The sequence below is a fragment of the Falco cherrug genome, chromosome Z (assembly GCF_023634085.1).
Source record: "Falco cherrug isolate bFalChe1 chromosome Z, bFalChe1.pri, whole genome shotgun sequence".
NCBI lineage: Eukaryota > Metazoa > Chordata > Aves > Falconiformes > Falconidae > Falco > Falco cherrug.
Window position 1 is genome coordinate 48,502,366 of NC_073720.1, and position 19,325 is coordinate 48,521,690.

The 19,325-nt window shown below is 42.9% G+C and overlaps 1 long non-coding RNA gene across 1 annotated transcript; it reads left to right on the forward strand.

The window, feature by feature from the left end:
• Positions 1-1,012: 1,012 nt before the first annotated feature.
• On the forward strand, positions 1,013-18,192 carry LOC114015085 (uncharacterized). Its single transcript, XR_003558848.2, has 2 exons — positions 1,013-1,348; positions 17,827-18,192. It is a non-coding gene; the product is annotated as an uncharacterized LOC114015085 (long non-coding RNA).
• Positions 18,193-19,325: the final 1,133 nt, after the last annotated feature.

Here is a 19,325-nt window from a genome sequence, read left to right on the forward strand (position 1 = left end):
ATGTCATGCATGTGATGGTCCCTACACTTCCAGCTTTGCCATGTGGTTCCTAGGTATGTTAGGGCACCTGTGGTCCCCACTGCAGCTGGCAGCACCAGGATACTCCCAAATGGTGCAGGTGCCTCTGAAAATCCCCTCCCGTGCTTCCACTGCCTCCAGCTCCAATGCTGGGAAATGCATCCTGCCATATTTTTTTTTATAATACTGAATCATTTCCTTTGTGAGACCTCTTACAGGGACGGGTTTCTTTAAAGCTGACCTGTCCTCACCATCAAATCTCCCTCGTGCATCAGCAACTGAATTCTGTCTTAATGCCACCTTCTGCAGTACCTTTCACTGGTAGCGGAGTCTCTCCCTGCTCCCCAGGGCACCTAGGCTTGCGGTGCTTACTGGACACAGGTCTTTCACATCTCTGCTGAGCCCCGCTGACAATTTTCCTTCCCCGCTCCCGTTCTCCCTCCCTGCTGCTGGGCTGCTGCAGGTGGGTGAAGCTTTTGCAGTTCAGCTGTTCGGGGACTTTCCCCCCGCCCGGGGCCGCTCTCTCCTCCTGCCCGTCCGCCCTTCCCATGCAGCCAAGCGGCCTAAGCCCCCCGGCTCGGCGGACGCCCCCTCACTGCGCGGCCCCGCTCCGCCCGCCCGGCTCCCCTCGCCCCATCCCGCCCGTCGAAGGCTGGCGGTGGGTGCCCCGGCCGGGCCGCGCCGCGCCCCTCGGAGAAGCCAGGCGGCCCCCGAGCATAAACGCCGGCCGGGCCGCCGCCGCCCCTCGGCCCGCCGGCTCTGCTTCCGGCAAGGCCAGCCCGGAACGCCCCGACGCGCTGCCGGGGCAGCAGGCTGGCTGCCGGCCGCCTGCCTCCGCGCTGCCCACGGCGGCTCTCGCGGCCGCCCGCACAAGGCCCGCGGCAGGCGGCAGCGGCCTGGCCCCGCGGGGCCGCCAGGGCAGGCGCCGGTGCGCAGGGGCCCGGCCGGCCGGAGGCGGCTCCGCCCCGGCGTGCGGCTCCCGGGAGCGCGGGGCCTTCGGCGGCGGCGAGGCCCACGCTGGGTCGCGCCTCCCAGCGTGGTCGTGGAAGGCGTCACCCGGCGCTGGGGCGCGGGTCGGAGGCTGTTCTGCTCCTGGAGAGTGCGGGTGTTAGTTCTGCTGACGGTGTGCTGTGCTGCTCCTGTCCCTGCCCGCGATGGCAGACCCGAGCAACAACGGGGTTTTGTTTTTGTGCGGCTGTAGTGGCTGCGCGGCCTTACGTGTTATTTACACCACTACAGGGCCCTTCATTTTGGTGGGTTGTTGCTATTTTAAACCAACATAAAGTAGAGAAGATCTGGACTGCTTTCTCTTCCTCCACCAGATCTCCAGGTAATTACTGGTACTAGTACAATGTCCCTGCGTATCAATGCAACTTACTGGTATAAAATCAATTTAAAGAGCATTTTAAATTACGCAGTAGCTCTGTTTTTCTAGACGGTCTGCAGACATAAATTACTATGTTCTTGTGCATCTACTAAAAATGTACTTAACGGTCAAACTGAAGGCAGAGGGCAATGAGCCACATGTGAAATCCAGGCTCCTGTAGGTACCCGGGTAGCCAGCCTGCCCCGGCTATCCACCTCCCACTTCCCTGAGACCGCTGCTCTCCCTGGGAGCTGAAGGTGATGGCATGGCACAGCACTCCTGAAACTTAAAGCTTTTCAAGGACATGGTTGTTCCATAACAACATAGCACCATAGGTATATATGAATTATCAAAGGTCATTCTCAGGGTTTGTATTTTCTGTCCCCACTCATGCTTTCATGTGTCTTGTTATGCATGCCTGGCTTACAGACTTTTCTGGGAAGAGGTACGTCATTGTATGTAATGAATATTAAACATGTTCACTTGTGTCAAGATTCAAGTGTTCTTCATCTATATGTTTTAGGTTTATCAGCGCATTTCAGGAAGTTTGTAGAAGTGCCTTGCAATTTATTCACTTGGGTTAGATTAGCTATTAGGAAGAAGTTCTTTACTGTGAGGGTGGTGAGGCACTGGAACAGGTTGCCCAGAGAAGCTGTGGATGCCCCATCCCTGGAAGTGTTCAAGGGAAGGCTGGATGGGGCTTTGAGCAGCCTGGTCTAGTGGAAGATGTCTCTTACCATGACTGGGGGGTTGGAGCTAGATGATCTTTAAAATCGCTTCCAACCCAACCCATTCTATGACTATGATATATTTTTAGTTCACTGTGCTGAAGTGATTACAGGGTTTGCCTTTGAAAACTTACCTTGTCAATGCTAGCTGCATTATATAAACTTATTCTATGCACAGATGAACAGAGCTGGTAGTGTCCATATGATAATCATGTGCTTCTCCATAGAGTTAAATATTCTTTCCTGCACTAGTCCCTCAGTCAGTATTTAAAGAAGTATTAATTCAAGCATTGGCATTGAAAACCAGCTGGTATAGCAAACTTGACCTAAGGTTGTACCAGGCTAGGCAACATTTGTCTTACGTAACAGAGCAAAACAACATACATCCCAGAACACGCTTGTACAGAACAGGAGAAAACAGGAGAAAGAGAAGCACATCGGCCAAGCCTGGAGTTGTTCCGCATGCATGTGGACAGCTATGCTTGGTGCAAACTTCACCGCAAAGAATTCAGCTCAGAGTTCTCCTTTCTTCCATTAATGGTCAGAAATCACCATAACAAAAAAGACAGCTGTATCACATCCAGTCAAAGAACTGCCTTTAGAAAATCTTAGGTCCTACCAGCTCCAGCATATGAGGGAATGGGAAGTCTTCCTTGGTTTCTGCACTTCACAATGCACAGCATTGGAAATAATTTGGTAAGAAAGAGAAATAAAGAATACATGGTTTTAAAAAGAGCTTGAGGAGATAGCTGTACTGTTGGGTAAACATACAGGACTTTAAGGAAATGGATATTTAACTTCCTGAATGCATCAAAATTCCACTGACTTCAGCTAACAGCTACATTAAAAGCCAATTTTATACATTAAGCAAGTCAGCTGTATAAATTTATGGGTTATATATTCAGTTTAGAGCAACTTAGGACTTTACTTATTTTTCAGACTAGTTTGTGCACAGGAATAAGAGTTTCTCTATTCCTGTGTTCTCTTTGCTGCACATAAATATGGGACAATTGCATGTAGAAGGCATACTCATACATATTTTGTAGAGAGGACCAAAACCACCACATACAACATTTTAATCCCTGTCATGCGTTTTTTAGATATTTCATTTCCAAATACAACAATTTAGGTTTTCTAAATGCTGATCGTTTGCCTATCTCCATAACATAGGCCTTTATGCCTTGTGTTTAGTTGCTTTTATAATATTATCATCCTATACACTATTTATGTAATAAGTGAAAACTGTGGAAGGCACCATTTTTGCTCAGTAGCTTCTTGGTCACCATGGAAAGGTCAGAGAACTGACTGACTGTGTCATAGTGGGGACTGGCTGAAAGCTTGCCGGATGCATGAGAGAGAGGGGTAGAAAACGGATGGCAAAAGCAGCAGTGGATGGTGAATGATGTGCCAGTTCTGGTTGGCTTTGAGCTGCTCAGGTGGGGAATGTGGTAACTGTGAGCAAGAAATAGCTTGCTATTTGTTTCTACACTCTAAATTCTTAAAGGATCACACCAAATACTTACCTGGTTTGTGTATGCTGTTTTCTGGCAAATCATGCTGCCTGGCTGGTCACTCAGGCCAACATATATGCAGTGCAATTTGGAAACTGATGATCCAAATAGCTTCAAACCATTTGAAGATCTTCAGCACGTTTAATAGTTACATATAAAAAGCCTCTGAATGCTGGAGTCAGGGTTCTGCAAAATAACAGGCTTCTCTTCTGCCTTTTATTTGAGGTAATGAGTGCCATTACAACCTAGTGTCATCTGTATGTGAGTCTGTCTATGCTCCTTTCATGAAACTTTGTTCCCCATGTTGACTGAAATTTTAGGGTCTGAAGAATTTCTGATGGAAAGGAATGACTTTTCCAAAGCAGATGCCTTGCTGAGTTTGTCTTCCTTGTTGGATAATTTCCAACTGAAAATGTTGTTGCTGTTCCCCAGAATAAGATGGGGAAGGTATATTTTTCCACATAGAATCAAAATCCTACCAGTGTAGACAAGACCATGCTTTGGAGGAGAGATTTGTTATGTGAGAGCAAGGACACCCTTCATGTCAGGGATGCATCTCGTGAGGTCTCTTCTAATTTTTTTCCCAAGCTTAGCCATATGATAAGATTAGTTTGGCTGATGAATTTTTGAAAGAATTGTGGTGGCCAGGCTCTGTCCTGAAGCTTCAAGGTGTGATTCCTTGTTATGGGTGGAAGGCATGGCCAGAGCAGGGAGGGCTTCTTTCTGCATACTATAAATGGTCCCACTACTGATGTTGCCTTTGAGGAAGAGGAGAAAATTTCCTGATGGGGTAGGTGGGGTATGAGTCCTGGGAAAGGAGGAAGGCAGGAGACAGCAGAAGTGGGAGTGGCCTGTGGAGTACGTTGCTCTTAGTGGAAGGAAGCAGGTGTCAGAGGAGTTTGAGCTGAGGTTTGGCATGTGCCTGCACAAGGGCAGGTGCACACTCCCCATCTGGGGCCTGAAACTCAATACACGAGTCTTGATAAGACTGCTAGAAATTTTCCTATTAATTGTATTTTGCCCAAGAATCTGGTTTTGGACAGTGATGTATCTAAGATTATCAGCCTTCACTGGAAATGTCTTGATGATGTTAAGAACAATAATCTGAAGAGTGAAAGGTTGTTCCAGCAAAGTCTGGAGAGGTTTAGCTAGGAAATGTCATGCAGTGGTAGACTTTGTAAGTCTGTAACCTCTGTAATGCAGGTTTTTGAAATGTAATACATACCTAAACTGCCTTAAAAACACCTTCAGAGACTGCTGTGTAGGGTTCTTCACTTGAATGTTTGAAGGTAATGAAATGTCAGTGTATTTGGAATTCTCACCCAGCTTTATTTTAACTCTTTGTTTTATCTTTTCCCTGTTCTTTTCGCTGGGGGAAAAAGAATAATTTGCTCAAGTGATTGCCTGTGTCATACCTCAGATGCACAGGGCCTTGAATGTGCCTAACCTTAACAATAATGTTTCATAACTCTGGGGTACTCCACATTTTACTGAATGCCACACAAACCAACTGTTTCCTAAGGTGTTTTAAGATAATAGATTTTTTCCCTTTTTGTCTTCAACAGTAAATCCTGCAGCTGCACATGAAAGGCTGAGCCCCAGAGCTGAGCTGCAGCTGGGGCTCCCAGCTGGTCCAACTTTCCCTATTCCTGTCTCAATGTCTTGGTGCTCTGGCACCAAGCAACTTCATATAGATGTTGGTGTCAGCCCAGCTGATGGTCAAAATTTTCTGCAGGCTTTTGAGAGGGAGAACGACTGCTTCACAGGACTCCCATTGGGAGTGGGATTACTTAGGAAAAAAGAAGAGGCATCAATGTACATGGATGGGCATCTGAAATTGAGCTGTATTTCTTCTGGATGGTCCATGGGTGATGAGAACGCCTGTGGATCCTCTGTACCAACATCTGGCAGGCTCTGCATGTGCTGCTGCTCCCACCTGAATGAGCATATTAGAGAGAACAGGAGGGTGTGAGCAATTAGGTGAGCTGAATGTGTGAGTCCTGAACCCTTGGCTACACTCAGGGAGCACATCAAGTTAAAAGAAGATAGGAAAGTGTTTGAAAATGAACAGGACCTGAGCCAGCAATCAATAACTGTCTGAAACATAAACCAACCATGAGCTCAGACAGAATCAAGGTTCTTGGCTAATCTAATCTGTGTAACTAGTCTTGAAATACGTAAAAGGCTGCTGTAAAAAACAGGGGAACAGTCTGTCTTCCCTGTCCAGGACAGTGCAGCACTGGAATGATTTGCCTAGGGAGACTGTAGTGTCTTCATCACTGGAGGTTTTACAGAACAAGTTAGACAAACAGCAGTGAGGAACAGTGTATACGCATTTGGGACAGCATTGGGACAGAGGGAGGGAAAGCATCGCGGTGTGACCTCATCAGCACATTTCCACCACTGTTTTTCTCTGATACTATGATATTACTTTGCTCCTATTCTTGTTTGTCCTTCTCTTGCTACACTTCCAGATGTGCCTTGCTTTTGTGCAAGGTCTGCACAGCAGGCATATTTATGCTGAGAGGGACCTTTGCACTTTACTGCAATAATGGGAGTAAAATTTGGGAAGGTATCTAGTTCTAAACACCAAAACTCTCTTGAAATGTCGATGAGCTGTTTCAAATGATTTCTGGAATATACTGCGTATATTACACAACTTGTTCCTAAGTAAAGTAATTCTGCCTCAAGTCAGCCTGCAGGGAAATCTTGAAGGGCATAGTCATTCTCAGTCTGTCCTAGTCTTGTCCTCTGGATCTTGTCTGGAGGAAAGCACATGTGGGTCCTGTGCTACGAACACAGTATACAGATGTATGTGCATGTGCGTTTGAAGTTTCTATCCAGTGCACAGTGAAATGTCAGAGATCACATAGCAGCTGCCGTGCCTACCTGACACAGAAGTAGGATAGCCTTTTCCTGTTGCATGCAGTCTTCACTTTTTATTTGCAATATACTGTCAGCAGTATAGGACACATTGCAGTGTTATACCTGGGACAAGCTACAGAAGAGGTTCACAAAGTTCTTCAGGCTCACAAAGCAACCCCATTTATTGCAATCAGTGAGACTATTCACATGCTTATATTTACGCATATGCCTAAGTTTTTTGCTGGAGGTAGGCCTGGGTAAAAATAATTTTCCAATATTTTCAACCTGACAACAACTTGCATAAGCATCAATTTAATTAATAAAAATTAAGTGTGGAGCAAAGCAGCTTTGGTAGCACGTACTTCAGCAGTACTTATGTTGCAATTTTGGTATTGCAACAGGAGTTCTAGTTTGTTAAGATTGAGGGATCAATAACTAAATATACAGAAAAGTCAGCAGCTTAGTGGTTAAGGGGTTGTTGTAATGTGTCAAGCACTCCTGTTTTGGCCAAAACTGATCTTCTGAAACAGTATCTTCCAAAACATGCCAGTAACAGCCGCCTTCTTCTTCTGCAGTCTCAGAATAAAAGATAAAGTAGATCTGCAAAGAGTATTCTGATACATTGATCACACTTAGTCGTCTCTTGCTCTTGAAGAATAGTAAGCCCCTAAGCCTTGTACAGTCAAATATTTTCTTATTAGCCCAGTGCAAGATACTTAGTCAACACATGCATGAAAAGTCAGCAATTGTCCAGGATATTCTATATTCCGTTTTTAACTCCCCTGTAAATTAAAACATCATATACAAAACACTTGTGGAACTTCTTTGAAAATGGTTGTGGATGTTACTAAGATGAGGTTAGTATTGCAACATATACCATAGTGCTAGTCCAAAGCCTGGGATAGATTAATTATTATGGGTTCAAAATTCTTCAGGTACAGTTAAGGAATTGTTGGGGCTGTATTTGTGTAAGTATGTGCAGAGCTATTTGTGCCTATATTTAAAGAAAAACATGCTGTGGATTACCTATATTTTGGGAATTTAAAGTGAATGAATATTTTTCTGAAATTATATGACAACAGTAAGAGGAACACTTGGTAAGAGTTATCCAGGAGTTACACTTAGAAAAAAAATAGGATGCAATACACATCACAGAAAAACACCTTGACATTTGGTAAATAAAACTGTAGCTATGTTTGATTGCATAGGTAGTCTGATTCCAATGCTTGTCTCAAATGGGGCTTGGACCCTGCTGCCACATAGCTCTGCTGGGGAGGCAGAGAGACAGCAAACCCCATTCCTTGCTTCCCTCATCTTCCTGCATAGCCTGAGCTCACCAGGCTCAGCACCACTTGGGCTGCACAGTGCTCCTGCAGAGTCCTGGCAGCCTTTCTAGGGGCTATGCTGCAGCATGTGAACCTCACCGTGTGCCCAAGGGCTACCAAAACAACCCGTGCCTGGGCTGTCCTCCCTCCTTATGGTGGCTGCTTGACTATCAGTCAGGTGTAGTGCCCATTGACAGCAGTGGGAAGGCTGTTCGACTTCAGTGCTAGGGTTGATCTAGGAAACAGCTTGAGCTGAATGAAATGCAAAAGTGAGGAAAGGGTGGAATTGGTAAAAAATGAATTAATTTTAAAATTACCTCCAATAAAAGCTAATATAATGCTCTTAGAACCCCATCAAGCCTAGCAGGTGTGTTTTGGACTTTAATGTAGGGCGCGGTTGCACTGATACTTGGATTGGCAGTGTGAAGAGACAGCTGTGTCTCATGCCTAGTGCAGTAGAGTTCAGATTCTGGAAATTTCTTATTTTTGCCTGACAAATTCCTGCACAGGTATTTAAAAGATCTTTTTCTGAGTATTAAGAACAATGTTGTAGCTATGTTAATGTTTCCTCCTGTAACTATTCCCCCTTTGGAGCCTCTTCCAGCTCTCAGGGCAGTGCAACTTTATACCTCCTGCTCAGACCAGCTGTGCTTGAGAACAGGGCTGCATGGGTGCTCCATGCTGGAGCCACCTGGAGAACCACAACTTCATGTAATTCACCTTTTTCCACCCCACAACCTATGACCTTACCTTATATTTTTCCAATATTCAGGTGTTGCCAGTCTGCTTTAAATACACCTAAGAGACTAGTTTAATATCCTGGAGCAAGGACGAAGAACACTAAATCCTTTTTAGCAACTGGTTCGGCTTTAATCAGGTTCAAGAGTTCCCTTCCCCTGGCTATAGTGCTTCTGTTCCTGCTGCTGAGCTCTGTGATGGGGATGGACTCTTTCACGTGCAGCGTTCCCCTGTTGTTTCCTGCTCGCCCAGCTGAGGGGCTGAGCAATAATTAGGTTGAAAGGCCTTTTCTCTTCTTTGCGCACTACATTTCCCATGGCCTCCTTAAAAGTATCTGCTGTTGTTTTTGTCTGCTAAACATGTTCCTCTGGTATCATCTTGAAGTGCTAAGTAGAGAATACTCCTTGCTTGGCCTACATAGAATCACAGAATCATAGAGTCATTTAGGTTTGAAAAGATCTTTAACATCATCAAGTCCAACTGTTAACCCAGGACTGCCAAGTCCACCACTTAACCCTGTCCCTAAGCACCACATCTATGCATTTTTTAACCACCTCGAGGGATGGTGATTCCACCATGTCCCTGGGGCAGCCTGTTCCAATGCTTGACCACCCTTTCAGTGAAGAAATTTTTCCTAATATCCAATCTAAACCTCCCCTGATGCAACTTGAGGCCATTTCCTCTTGTCCCATCACTTTTTACTTGGCAGAAGAGACCGACCCCCACCTGCCCACAGGCTCCTGTCAGGTAGCTGCAGAGAGCAGTAAGGTCCCCCCTGAGCCTTCTCCAAACTAAACAACCTCAGTTCCCTCAGCTGCGCCTGGTAAGACTTGTGCTCCAGACCCTTCACCAGCTTCATTGTCCTTCTCTGGACACGCTCCATCACCTCCATGCCTGTCTTAAAGTGGAGGGCTCAAAACTGGACACAGTATTTGAAGTGTGGCCTCACCAGTGCTGAGTACAGGGGGACAATCACTTCCCTCATCCTGCTGGCCACTGTTTTGGATACAAGCCAGGATGCTATTGGCCTTCTTGCCACCTGGGCACACTGCTGGCTCATGTTCATGAGAAGGAAGTCATGACCAGCCATGGCAGATGTCATGCAATGATTTTTGGAATGGAGTTTTCCCTTCCCTCTGGTGACTGTAAGGTGAAATGACTCCTGCAGTGTAGAGCTGTGAGCCATCTCTGTGGGGTGGGCTTGCTCTGGCAGGGGGACCAGTCCTAGTAGAAACATGATGATTGAAATTCCTGATGGAGACTCCTACACAGTGGCATCCTCTTCCTTGGAAATATGGTGAGGCAAAAGTAACCTTGTTCAAAGACAAGTGCTCAGCTCTAAGTCAAAAGACAAATCGAGAAGCTGAGGGCCAGGAAAAGTCATATTAGATGACTCGTTGTGGGAGGATGGACCCTTTATCTAGATGACTCAGTCCCTGAAGCGCTGGAAGACCTAGGGCTAGTTTCATCCAGATGTCTGTGGAACAGGAGTCATGATGGTGATGGTACACTGATGACATCTGCCAGTTTGGAAGTGTAGCTCCTGCAGAGGTACCCAACTGACGCGTCACTCATGGTCTACTATGTCAGAGCTGGGTATGCCTTTTCCTTCTGCCCTCATGCTGACTCCCCTTTAAAATTATCCTTGCTCCTCCACACACTTCTTCCTGTATAAAATGACTCACATTTTTGTCTCTTGTTTTAGACAAGGCCAGCTTAAGCAGTGGAGAGCAGCAGGCTTAGCTAACTGCCTGTGAAAAGTTGTCTTAACTCATGCCACGGCCATAGAGGAAATTTCTGGATATTTCTATGAACTTTATGTGTTCATTTGTGGATTTTATGACCAGCTGTTTGTTAGGAATGGTGAGGCTGTGTGCTTAGACACACCAATCCCCTGCAAGGGAGCACAGCGCCCCATCTTGCGTTTCTGCTGGTGACAATGCCAGCTTTAACCAGGGCTTGCAGGCATCAGCAGTCCTGGCAAATGAGGGACATCCGCAGTGCAGAAAGGCTTATCGTGGGGTACAGCTGTGTCATCATGAAGCTGGAATGTACAGTATACACTTTCCATGAGCATAGCTCTGAGCACAGAAATGTGTATACCATCAATGGCAGCTGCCTCTCTATGGAGTGGTTCAGCTGTTGTGATAGCTGATGAGCTAAATTTAAGGTTTGCACATGCTTGATTCTATTTAATACCTACAAAGGGGAGTTTGGAGTTTACAGGGGGAAAAAAGCCCCAGCTTTGGGATCTACATATATGCAGAATTTAAAAATATTTTTTCCTCCTTTATGTTTATACTTAGCTGGACCTGAAGTCACACTTTTTTAAAAGTAAAAATCCTGGTGTATTGTGTATTATAATATATATACAATATACCGTGTGACTGAAAATAAAACTGCAATTTTTGCACAATACTATTAGTAGTATTTGCCTCAGAATTCTTTGCCTTAATGTCAGATATAATGTCATAATTACATTTTTCAAGACGTACAAAATTGCAATGGAGCAGATTCAATCTTGTTGAAAGTTAAGGCATTGCATACAGAAGTTTTCACTAGATTTAATTCCTTTATTATTTCCTAAGAGTATAAAAAAATGTTAGGACCACATCTTTGGAAAGATATTCAAAGCATCAGAAGCATATGCTAAATGTGGTTTGTTAATCATTCAGGGAATTGAGATATGGCATATAAGAAACATGCTTTTATCTTGAATCTGTGCCAAAAAGCCTTCTTCAAATTCTTCTCCTGCTCTGGCAAAGCATAGCAAATCATGCCACCGCAGACATTTCAGGAGTATTTGAGTACTAGCAACAAAACGAGAGGACTTGAAGAAACTTAAAGGCACAGTACCAATATTATTTTATACATTACAATCTCCTTAGTCAAATATATGACAAACGTGATGCTACTGCTTGTCATTAAGATACACCTGGGAATTAGTAATGCAATAAAGTCATCTTTTATACTAAAATTAAAGTCATGTTGCCATGTTTTCATGCTACTCTGTATAGTGTTACGGGAAGTGACATTCCCCTCCATGTGTCTGAGAGTGAGTTCATTTGGTTAAGCTGATAGATTCCAGGAGTCTTTTCATGCAGAGGTAAACTTTCAATTATCACCTATATTTAAGTCTCATGAGATGTAAAGTCCAAAAAATGAGGAAGTGAAACTGCCCAATTTGACAGATCAAGCAAGAAAAAATCTCAGTACTCATAAACTACATTTCCAAGGGGGGAGCATTTACTCCCAAAAGCTAAAAGAGGGAAGGATACAGAGAGGCAGACATAACTGTCCAGTCTTTCATGAAAAGAAATGTTTGCAACCAGCTAAACCCTGCCCTGGAGTTACAGTAAACAAGCAATGATAAGGATGGTGCCATGCTGACTAGCCAGTGTACTGGAACAGGCGTTGTATATCAACAGCCTGGCAGTGTCAAAGCCAAGTTAGAGTAGCAGGAATTTAGCACTTCACAAACTCGTGACCCCAAAAAAGGCCATGGTGTGTGTCAGGAGTGTGTCACGATGGATTCTGAGCAAGGAGGGGGAGGAGACTGCCTCTGGTGTGCATAGGGACCATTCTCTGCTTGGTGTGAGAGAGAATATTTGTGTGGTGGTAACATCTGACCAATTCATAGGCCTTTTATTTTTTAAGCTGAGTGACCAGATGTCTTCTCTTTCATCTGGTTTGGAGAGACTTAAGATGAGCTTTTATTTCAGTGCTTGGAAAATCTCGTGTACATGTTTATCTGATACAGATGACAATCTTGGGTTTGCTGTAAGTAGAGGTCTGCATTGTTTTCTGCCTTGTACAAACTGACTGCCCTCCCAGCGTAATTGCTTAGCACTCTGCAGAGCAATTTACTCCTTAACACAACTTATAAGTCATAGTAATATTCTCATTAATGTGCAGGGGAGTTCCTTGTGAACCTAGTATGAGTGAAGCTGAGATGGTAGCTGAATTCATTAATATAGCTGTGGCTCTGCATATTACACTCTATTTCTGAAAGTGAGGCATTTTTAGGACATTTCACCTAGTTACCAAGTTTACCTGCGCTGACATCTAGGTTATTTTAATTACTTAGATGTATTACAATTGCAGTTGAAAGAGAAAGGGAGATTTTACAAATGTTTGATGGCTGGTGGGTACTTGACAACTATCTGTAGGGTATCAGGGCCCAGTGTGAAGATTCGAAAGGGCTCTTGTCAGTCATGTATTACTAATGCTTTTGTAACCATCATAGGTAAATTATTTATGACAGGCAAGTGTGAGTGGCAGAAGAGGTGTGTGCCAGCTATTATCAGCTACACTAAGCCCAAACTTTTCTTACTCCTACAAAACCTTTTTGCTTTTTAATATATTTTTTGCAGTCCCCAGTTTCATGCATTTGATTTTACTAATATTACACAGAATCTAAAAGTAGGTTAAATAATTTAAGTAATGCTAATATTGATGGTTAAATTGGTGGTAGTATTGATGGAAACTTGCTGACAAGTTTTTCAGATTGGTCCTTTTCATGCATTTTGCTGTTTGAGATGATATGATAGTGTTGTGTTTGTCTTCAACAGTTAAAGACAAGGGTCATTAAAGATGGTCGCTATCAACTAAAATTCAGCAGTTGGTGCCAGATAAATACTGATAGCAAAGTTTTCCTTTCCATTGCCTTTTTTGCTCCCTCCCTCTCCTCTAGCATGGTATTCCCACTTACCACTCACATTTTTCTCTTTCACAGTCTTCAGAATTGTACTGCACATACCAAACATTACAGATATGGAAAACCAAAGCATTAATCAGTCACATTAATTCATGCAATTTCATGCATCTGTTATATGAGAAGATAAACAGGTCCCAGGACACAACTGAAAACTTTTCTGTAAGAGTTGTGCTGAAAATGCAAAGCAAGAACAACATGGCTAAGCATTAAACATCTGTGCCTCCAGACTACTGACTGCAGCATAACCTCGTATTTGGTTCTGCTGTGTGTCTGGGTCAGCAAGTAAGGGTGCACACTTAGTACTCTTCTTGTGAAAGAGGATCTCAGTTCCTGGAAGGGGAGGGGGCACAGTGCTCTCAGTTAGTCCTCTGTGGTGTTTCTGAAAAGTGCCCACAAGCAGAGTATATTCCTCTGGGGCAGGCACTACCATCCCTAGCAGGGTTTCCCTCTGCAGCCCGCAGAAATACCAGAGCGCCACAGAATGAACTTCATTCTACCTTAAAGCTAAGCATCCAGGAGAGAAGGACAGAGAAAAGCAGGACTGAAATAACTGATGTCTAAAAAAGCCCACTGCAAACTTGCTGCCATGAAAATGTCAGGATTCAGAATTTTCATGGAGTCTTAATCCAAGCACTGCTCTGGTTCAGCAGAAACAGCAGTCCAGACTGTGCAGTTTGATTACTGTATTGCTAGGGTGAATGGCATTAAGCTGTATAACAAATATAGAATGGAGAAAGGGAGAAGGAGATGGAAAAAACAGGCAAATACATTGTAAAGCCCCTAGGAGACTTAAATCAGACAAGGTCTCTCACTGGAGTCAGTGTAAAACTCCTCGTCTAGAAGGCAGATGAATTGCAGAGAACAGGGAAGTACAAAAGAATTTCCTCCAGTTAAATCTAGCCAAATAAAATCAGTCCCACATTTTTCCTTTATATCTATAAAAGGCAGCTTTTCATATTGTCTCAGCAGGTTTTGAATTCCTAATGCCTTTTTGCTTAGTACTGCTGAGACTGGAATTCTTTTGCCCCAAAATGTGGAGTGTGTGGGACACTGCTGTTTGGTGAGGGCAACATTAACTCAGTTTTGTCCAAAAGAGGTTTACTGAATTTCCACTTTATTGCTTCAGTTGGGATGTGGAGCTTGACTAAGCAAACTCTTCACCTCATGTGACCTAGATAGGATGCGGATAGTCCTTGTATTGTCACCCATTGTCACCATTGTCACCATTTACCTGCTGTGAGAAAAACCTCACTATTTTGTTGTTCCCTGTGAATAAAAATTACTGTTATTTATCCTTATAACATGTCTGAAGTGACTCTTAATTCATATGGATGAGTTCTTTCTTTGGTTAGTGAAGTAAATTTGGCTTAAAATAGAAACACAACACCATTACCATGGTAAAACCCCAAAACAGCTTCATATAAAATCCAGTTTTATAGAAGGTTTTCAAACCAAAAGAAGGCTATGTTGTCAGCTGTGTAATTGCAAAAGCAAACTTGCTCTGTGCCTGAAACAAAACACCCCCCCAATTAAGCCAATTTCTGTAATATAAACAAAAATAACAAGACTGCTTTGAAGAGATTAATCCTTAGCAAGAGTTATGAGCATCCCTTATTGTTGGAGAGCCTAACACTGTAAAATCAGGGTTTGCTATTAGTTTTCCATAAATTTTCTACTGATTTTCTCACAGGTTTTGCATGTGTAATTTTTATAACTGTAAGAAGTGATTTGAAAGTGTTCTTTACAAACTGAAGGCTACTCTTCCTGAGATTTTTTTTCTGAAAAGCAGTGGAACAAATAGTAGCACAGGAATATCTACAACCCAACAAAGTCATAAATAATAGATAGCATGAAATTTTCAAAATTATGGGTTGCAATCAGGCTTGTGCACTTGTGAGAACTGATAGCCATGACAGACTTCAAGTACAGCTTTTGACAGTGTTTCATGGAATATCCCTAAGACAAGCTAGGGAGTTACGACCTGCACAGAACTGCAGGTAAGTGCAGAAGTGCTGGGCAATCATAAGCAAAATGGAGTATTTGGGGAGAGAAAATAATTGCTAAATGAAAGGAAGGATCAAATGGGATTTCAGAGATCTGTGCTGGCTCTGTTACTGCTAAGAGTTTCATGTATAGTTTTAATGACAGAATAAGGCCATTTGTTCAGTAGGTTTTCTGGGATTACAGTTGGGTAGTCCTGACAAGTATACTCTCTACTTACATATGCTGAATTTCAAGAAATATGTGGACTAATACAGGAATCTAATGGAAAGATACATGAATCATCTAAAAATACGAAAATGAGAAAATGAATTACACGTTTGGATTAGTTTAGTCTGGAGAGGAAACTGATATTAAACTTCAAATGCATAAGGGATATTTAGGTTAAAAGAACAACTTTTAAGTGGAAGGTTAGACTATGAAGGATATGAAACTGCTGTCATTGTAGGTCTTAAAGGAACATGTCAGATAAGCACCACTCAGGAATAAAGTTGGTATATCTGGTGCTGCTTTAAGCAGAAGACTTCTGATGCTCCCTTTTTTGTGATTTTTTGACAATGATTTTTTTTAAACATTTTGATGAAAAGTGACCTTAGGGAAGGAAACTTTTATTTTTGTGTACTGTAGATATATTTACATTTTTGTTTGCAATAACTGGGACTTGACTCCAGACAAATTCATAGATTCATAGGTAGTATGTAATCAATGAAAGACTTCTACAAAAACATGATTTCCGTTGCAGTTGGTGGTCTCTCCTGTATTATCAGGGCTGAAAAGCTGATGCATTCCTATCTCATGCAATGGTATGGCTGCCACTTTAATTTTTATGGCCTGTTCTGAAAGCTGCAGTTAAGCCATAGGACCTAACTAGGCATGAATCCTACTGGGCCGAGAGCCATGGCTTACGTGTTTGTGTAAGACAAAGGATGCAGGCAGGATGCCACAGCCAGCTAGAAGAGATTAGAGAGCATATGAGCTCCTGTGTGTGTGTCGGTTGTTTCAGGACCACGTGTACTATGCATGTATGTGAATAAAACTGTCCTGAACTGTTTTATGTTTAGTTTTCAAAGTGTGTCTTTGGGGGTCAAGATGGAACAAGAATTATTAGAAAGCATTGCTTCTGTTGTCCTTTTCACAAATCAACTATAAAATCCGGAGAAAACTGGACAGCAACTTTCTTTATACTTCTCAATTTTTCTTCTGAGTCCTTGTCATAACGTCCTGTGCTTAGCAGGTTGTAACGTGATGGAATGGCAAGATGTCAGCACTAGTCAAAATCAAAGAGCAGCGAGCTTGCAGCATCTGTTTGCATGGTTCAGATGATAGGCTCTGAACAAATCTTGACCTCACTGGAGTAATTTACAAATCTGTCCTTAATGAGGCCAAGTATTTATCCCTCTTAAGTGCAACTGCTGAAATATTTTATAAAGAACTTTCAGTTTAGGACACAAATACTGTGTCAACTTGCAGCAACTGAATTGCTACTTCTTGCTGCATGTATTATAAATGCATATATTCTTAAATAAAGAGAAGCTATATTACTGTCAAAAGTGACAGCATCAACAACAGGCATGGTCCTTGGCTGAAATAAACTGTTATGAATCTATTGATTTTCAAAGGATCAGCATCATTTTAGACTGCCTGGCTGAAAATGCTTATCAGTACTGTGTGGGTGCAAAAGGAATTGCTTGTGTCAAAATTTCAGCTGAAGTGGTCTTAATTGATTCACAAAGCCCTTCCTTCAGAAGGTAACAGTAACTGTAACTGATGACTCTGTCTTACTTTCTGCATGTACTTATCTGTATACACCTACAAAGGTCTATAGACACATCAGCCTGTGCACAGTACCCATCAGCAGCGTGACTGCTGCCAGCTGCAGAGTTGTGAAGTCTGTGCATCATGTCAGAATGATGTTCTAAAAATCACCGTATACTGATTTTAAACTTACTGTGGGCAGTGAGAAAAAAAATATGGTTAAGAAAACACACACACACACACACACACCCTGCCCCATCATTTGCCATCCCTATAATGTGTTTAATTTAGATTCTTAGAATGAGCAGCAAGGTGTAACTGTATAGAAGTATGCCAAGTATTAACAAGCTTCTTGATTTTTAGAGCCATCCACACTTTAATTAAGAACTCCTGAAAGGTCACTTTAAAGCTGTTTGTTGTCCCTAATGTCAATGATGGCCAACATATTTTGTCTTGATTCACTTTCTATCTTTTAAAAAGATTATTCTCTAGTCACAAGTAAAACAAACTTAGAGGTTTTTTTAAGTACATGACAAGTTTCAGTTTTAATGTCTATTAGTGTGGCTGACACAGCAGATGACTACATTTGATTTAAAATGCTTAAAACTCTCAATAAACATAGGACGTAAATGTACTGCATAAATAATGACAGGCTGTTTCTACTGAGTATTAACCAAGGTGTTAAAATAAAACATTTTCAAATGTTTAAATAACATTTGGAATGCAATATTTGAATAACACAAGCAGTTAAAGAGAACATGATCCTAACTTCACCTTTTCTTCTGTACTTTTTTTTTCACAGAGGCTGAAGCACACAGAAAGCACACACATAGCATTTGCACAGAGGATGGCACTGACTGCTCCATGACACATACGGCAGGGAAGCATCATCTGAGTGGCACTATCTACCCTTGGCCCAGGATACTCACCCAGGGGACAAATGAAGCGTCTTCGAGGCAGAGGACAGAAGTCCCCAGCTGGCTTTCAGGCTGACACAGTGCTGTCAAGCGCCCTCACAAAGCTGCGCCCCTCTTTTTCTTCCCAAATCTCTGCCATCCTTTATCCTGTCCCAGATGTCCTTTCACAGCTGCCCAGTCCCACCTGATTCATGTTTGTAATACTCTCAATTAAAAAATTAGTAATTAAAATGAAGCCCCCTTTGCCCATATTACTCCCAGCCTTTACACTGCTCCATCTGCCCATTCCCAGTCCCCTTCTTGTTTTTAAAAGAATCATTAGCATGTGATCTTGTCTCTGCCAGGATTCCCCAGTGCCATCTGCTCCCTTCCTAGATGATGAGTGCCACCCAGATCACTGTTTACCATACTCAAAAATCCAACACATTTTCTAAACATTGGTTTTGGAGGATGCTTTTGTGATTCTCTACTGAAGTCAACTGCTATCAGCCTCTTTCCACATTGTCAAGGCCATAGAAATGACATGGTCCTTAGATGGTCTGATGTATTCCCAGATCTATGGGGCCTTTGTGGCAACAGCATATCAGCGTCCCTCAGCCTATACAACCACATGCTGTGCTATCATTTGTTTAAGGCATTTAGCATCTCTTGCAATGACCACAGACTAAAGTAACACCTTCCCAAACTCAACATCCTCTTTCTGAAAAAGATTTGGGTCTTTCTTAATTCTTCCAACATAAGAATACTAAGTTCATGCTTGGAAGGGTTTACAAAACATACCTTTATTTTACATTCCCCCTTTTGGTCCTCCAAGGTATTTTGGTGCATGTTATGTTTGTAAGGAGGAGCAGTAAGCAGTGTAATACTGAAAAATTCATTCAGCAAAACAGCAGTAGTGTATCACCTCTGTTTATAAGAGAAAATATCTTGCAGGGAGAACTGTCCCAGACTCCTGACATTTGAGCCTGGAACCCAGGTGGGTGACCTGCAATACTCCTGTTGCTTTTCACTACAGGCCCTTCCCTTGAGTGAAATGGGACCTGCTGTAATTTTCCATGCCCACCTACCTTCCCAGGAATGATCTGGTGCCTCTCTTCAGTAACTTGGACTTTAAAAAATGCCTGTGCATAACATTGAGATACAAGTTATTTATGCCTTAATATCTTCACAACACAACAGTGGCTGAATGTCCTCCCGTGAAGCCCACCACAGGCTCCCTGCTCCATACAGGGCTGCACTAGCGTCACCTTAGATAACAATTGGATCAGAGAGTAAAGATCCAACAGCAGTGTAAACCTGTTTCTCCAGGGTTATACAGCCATACGGTTACGATGGGGGCAATGGCTTTCATTACTGAGCATCACAGAGTTTGCTCCTTTAAGAT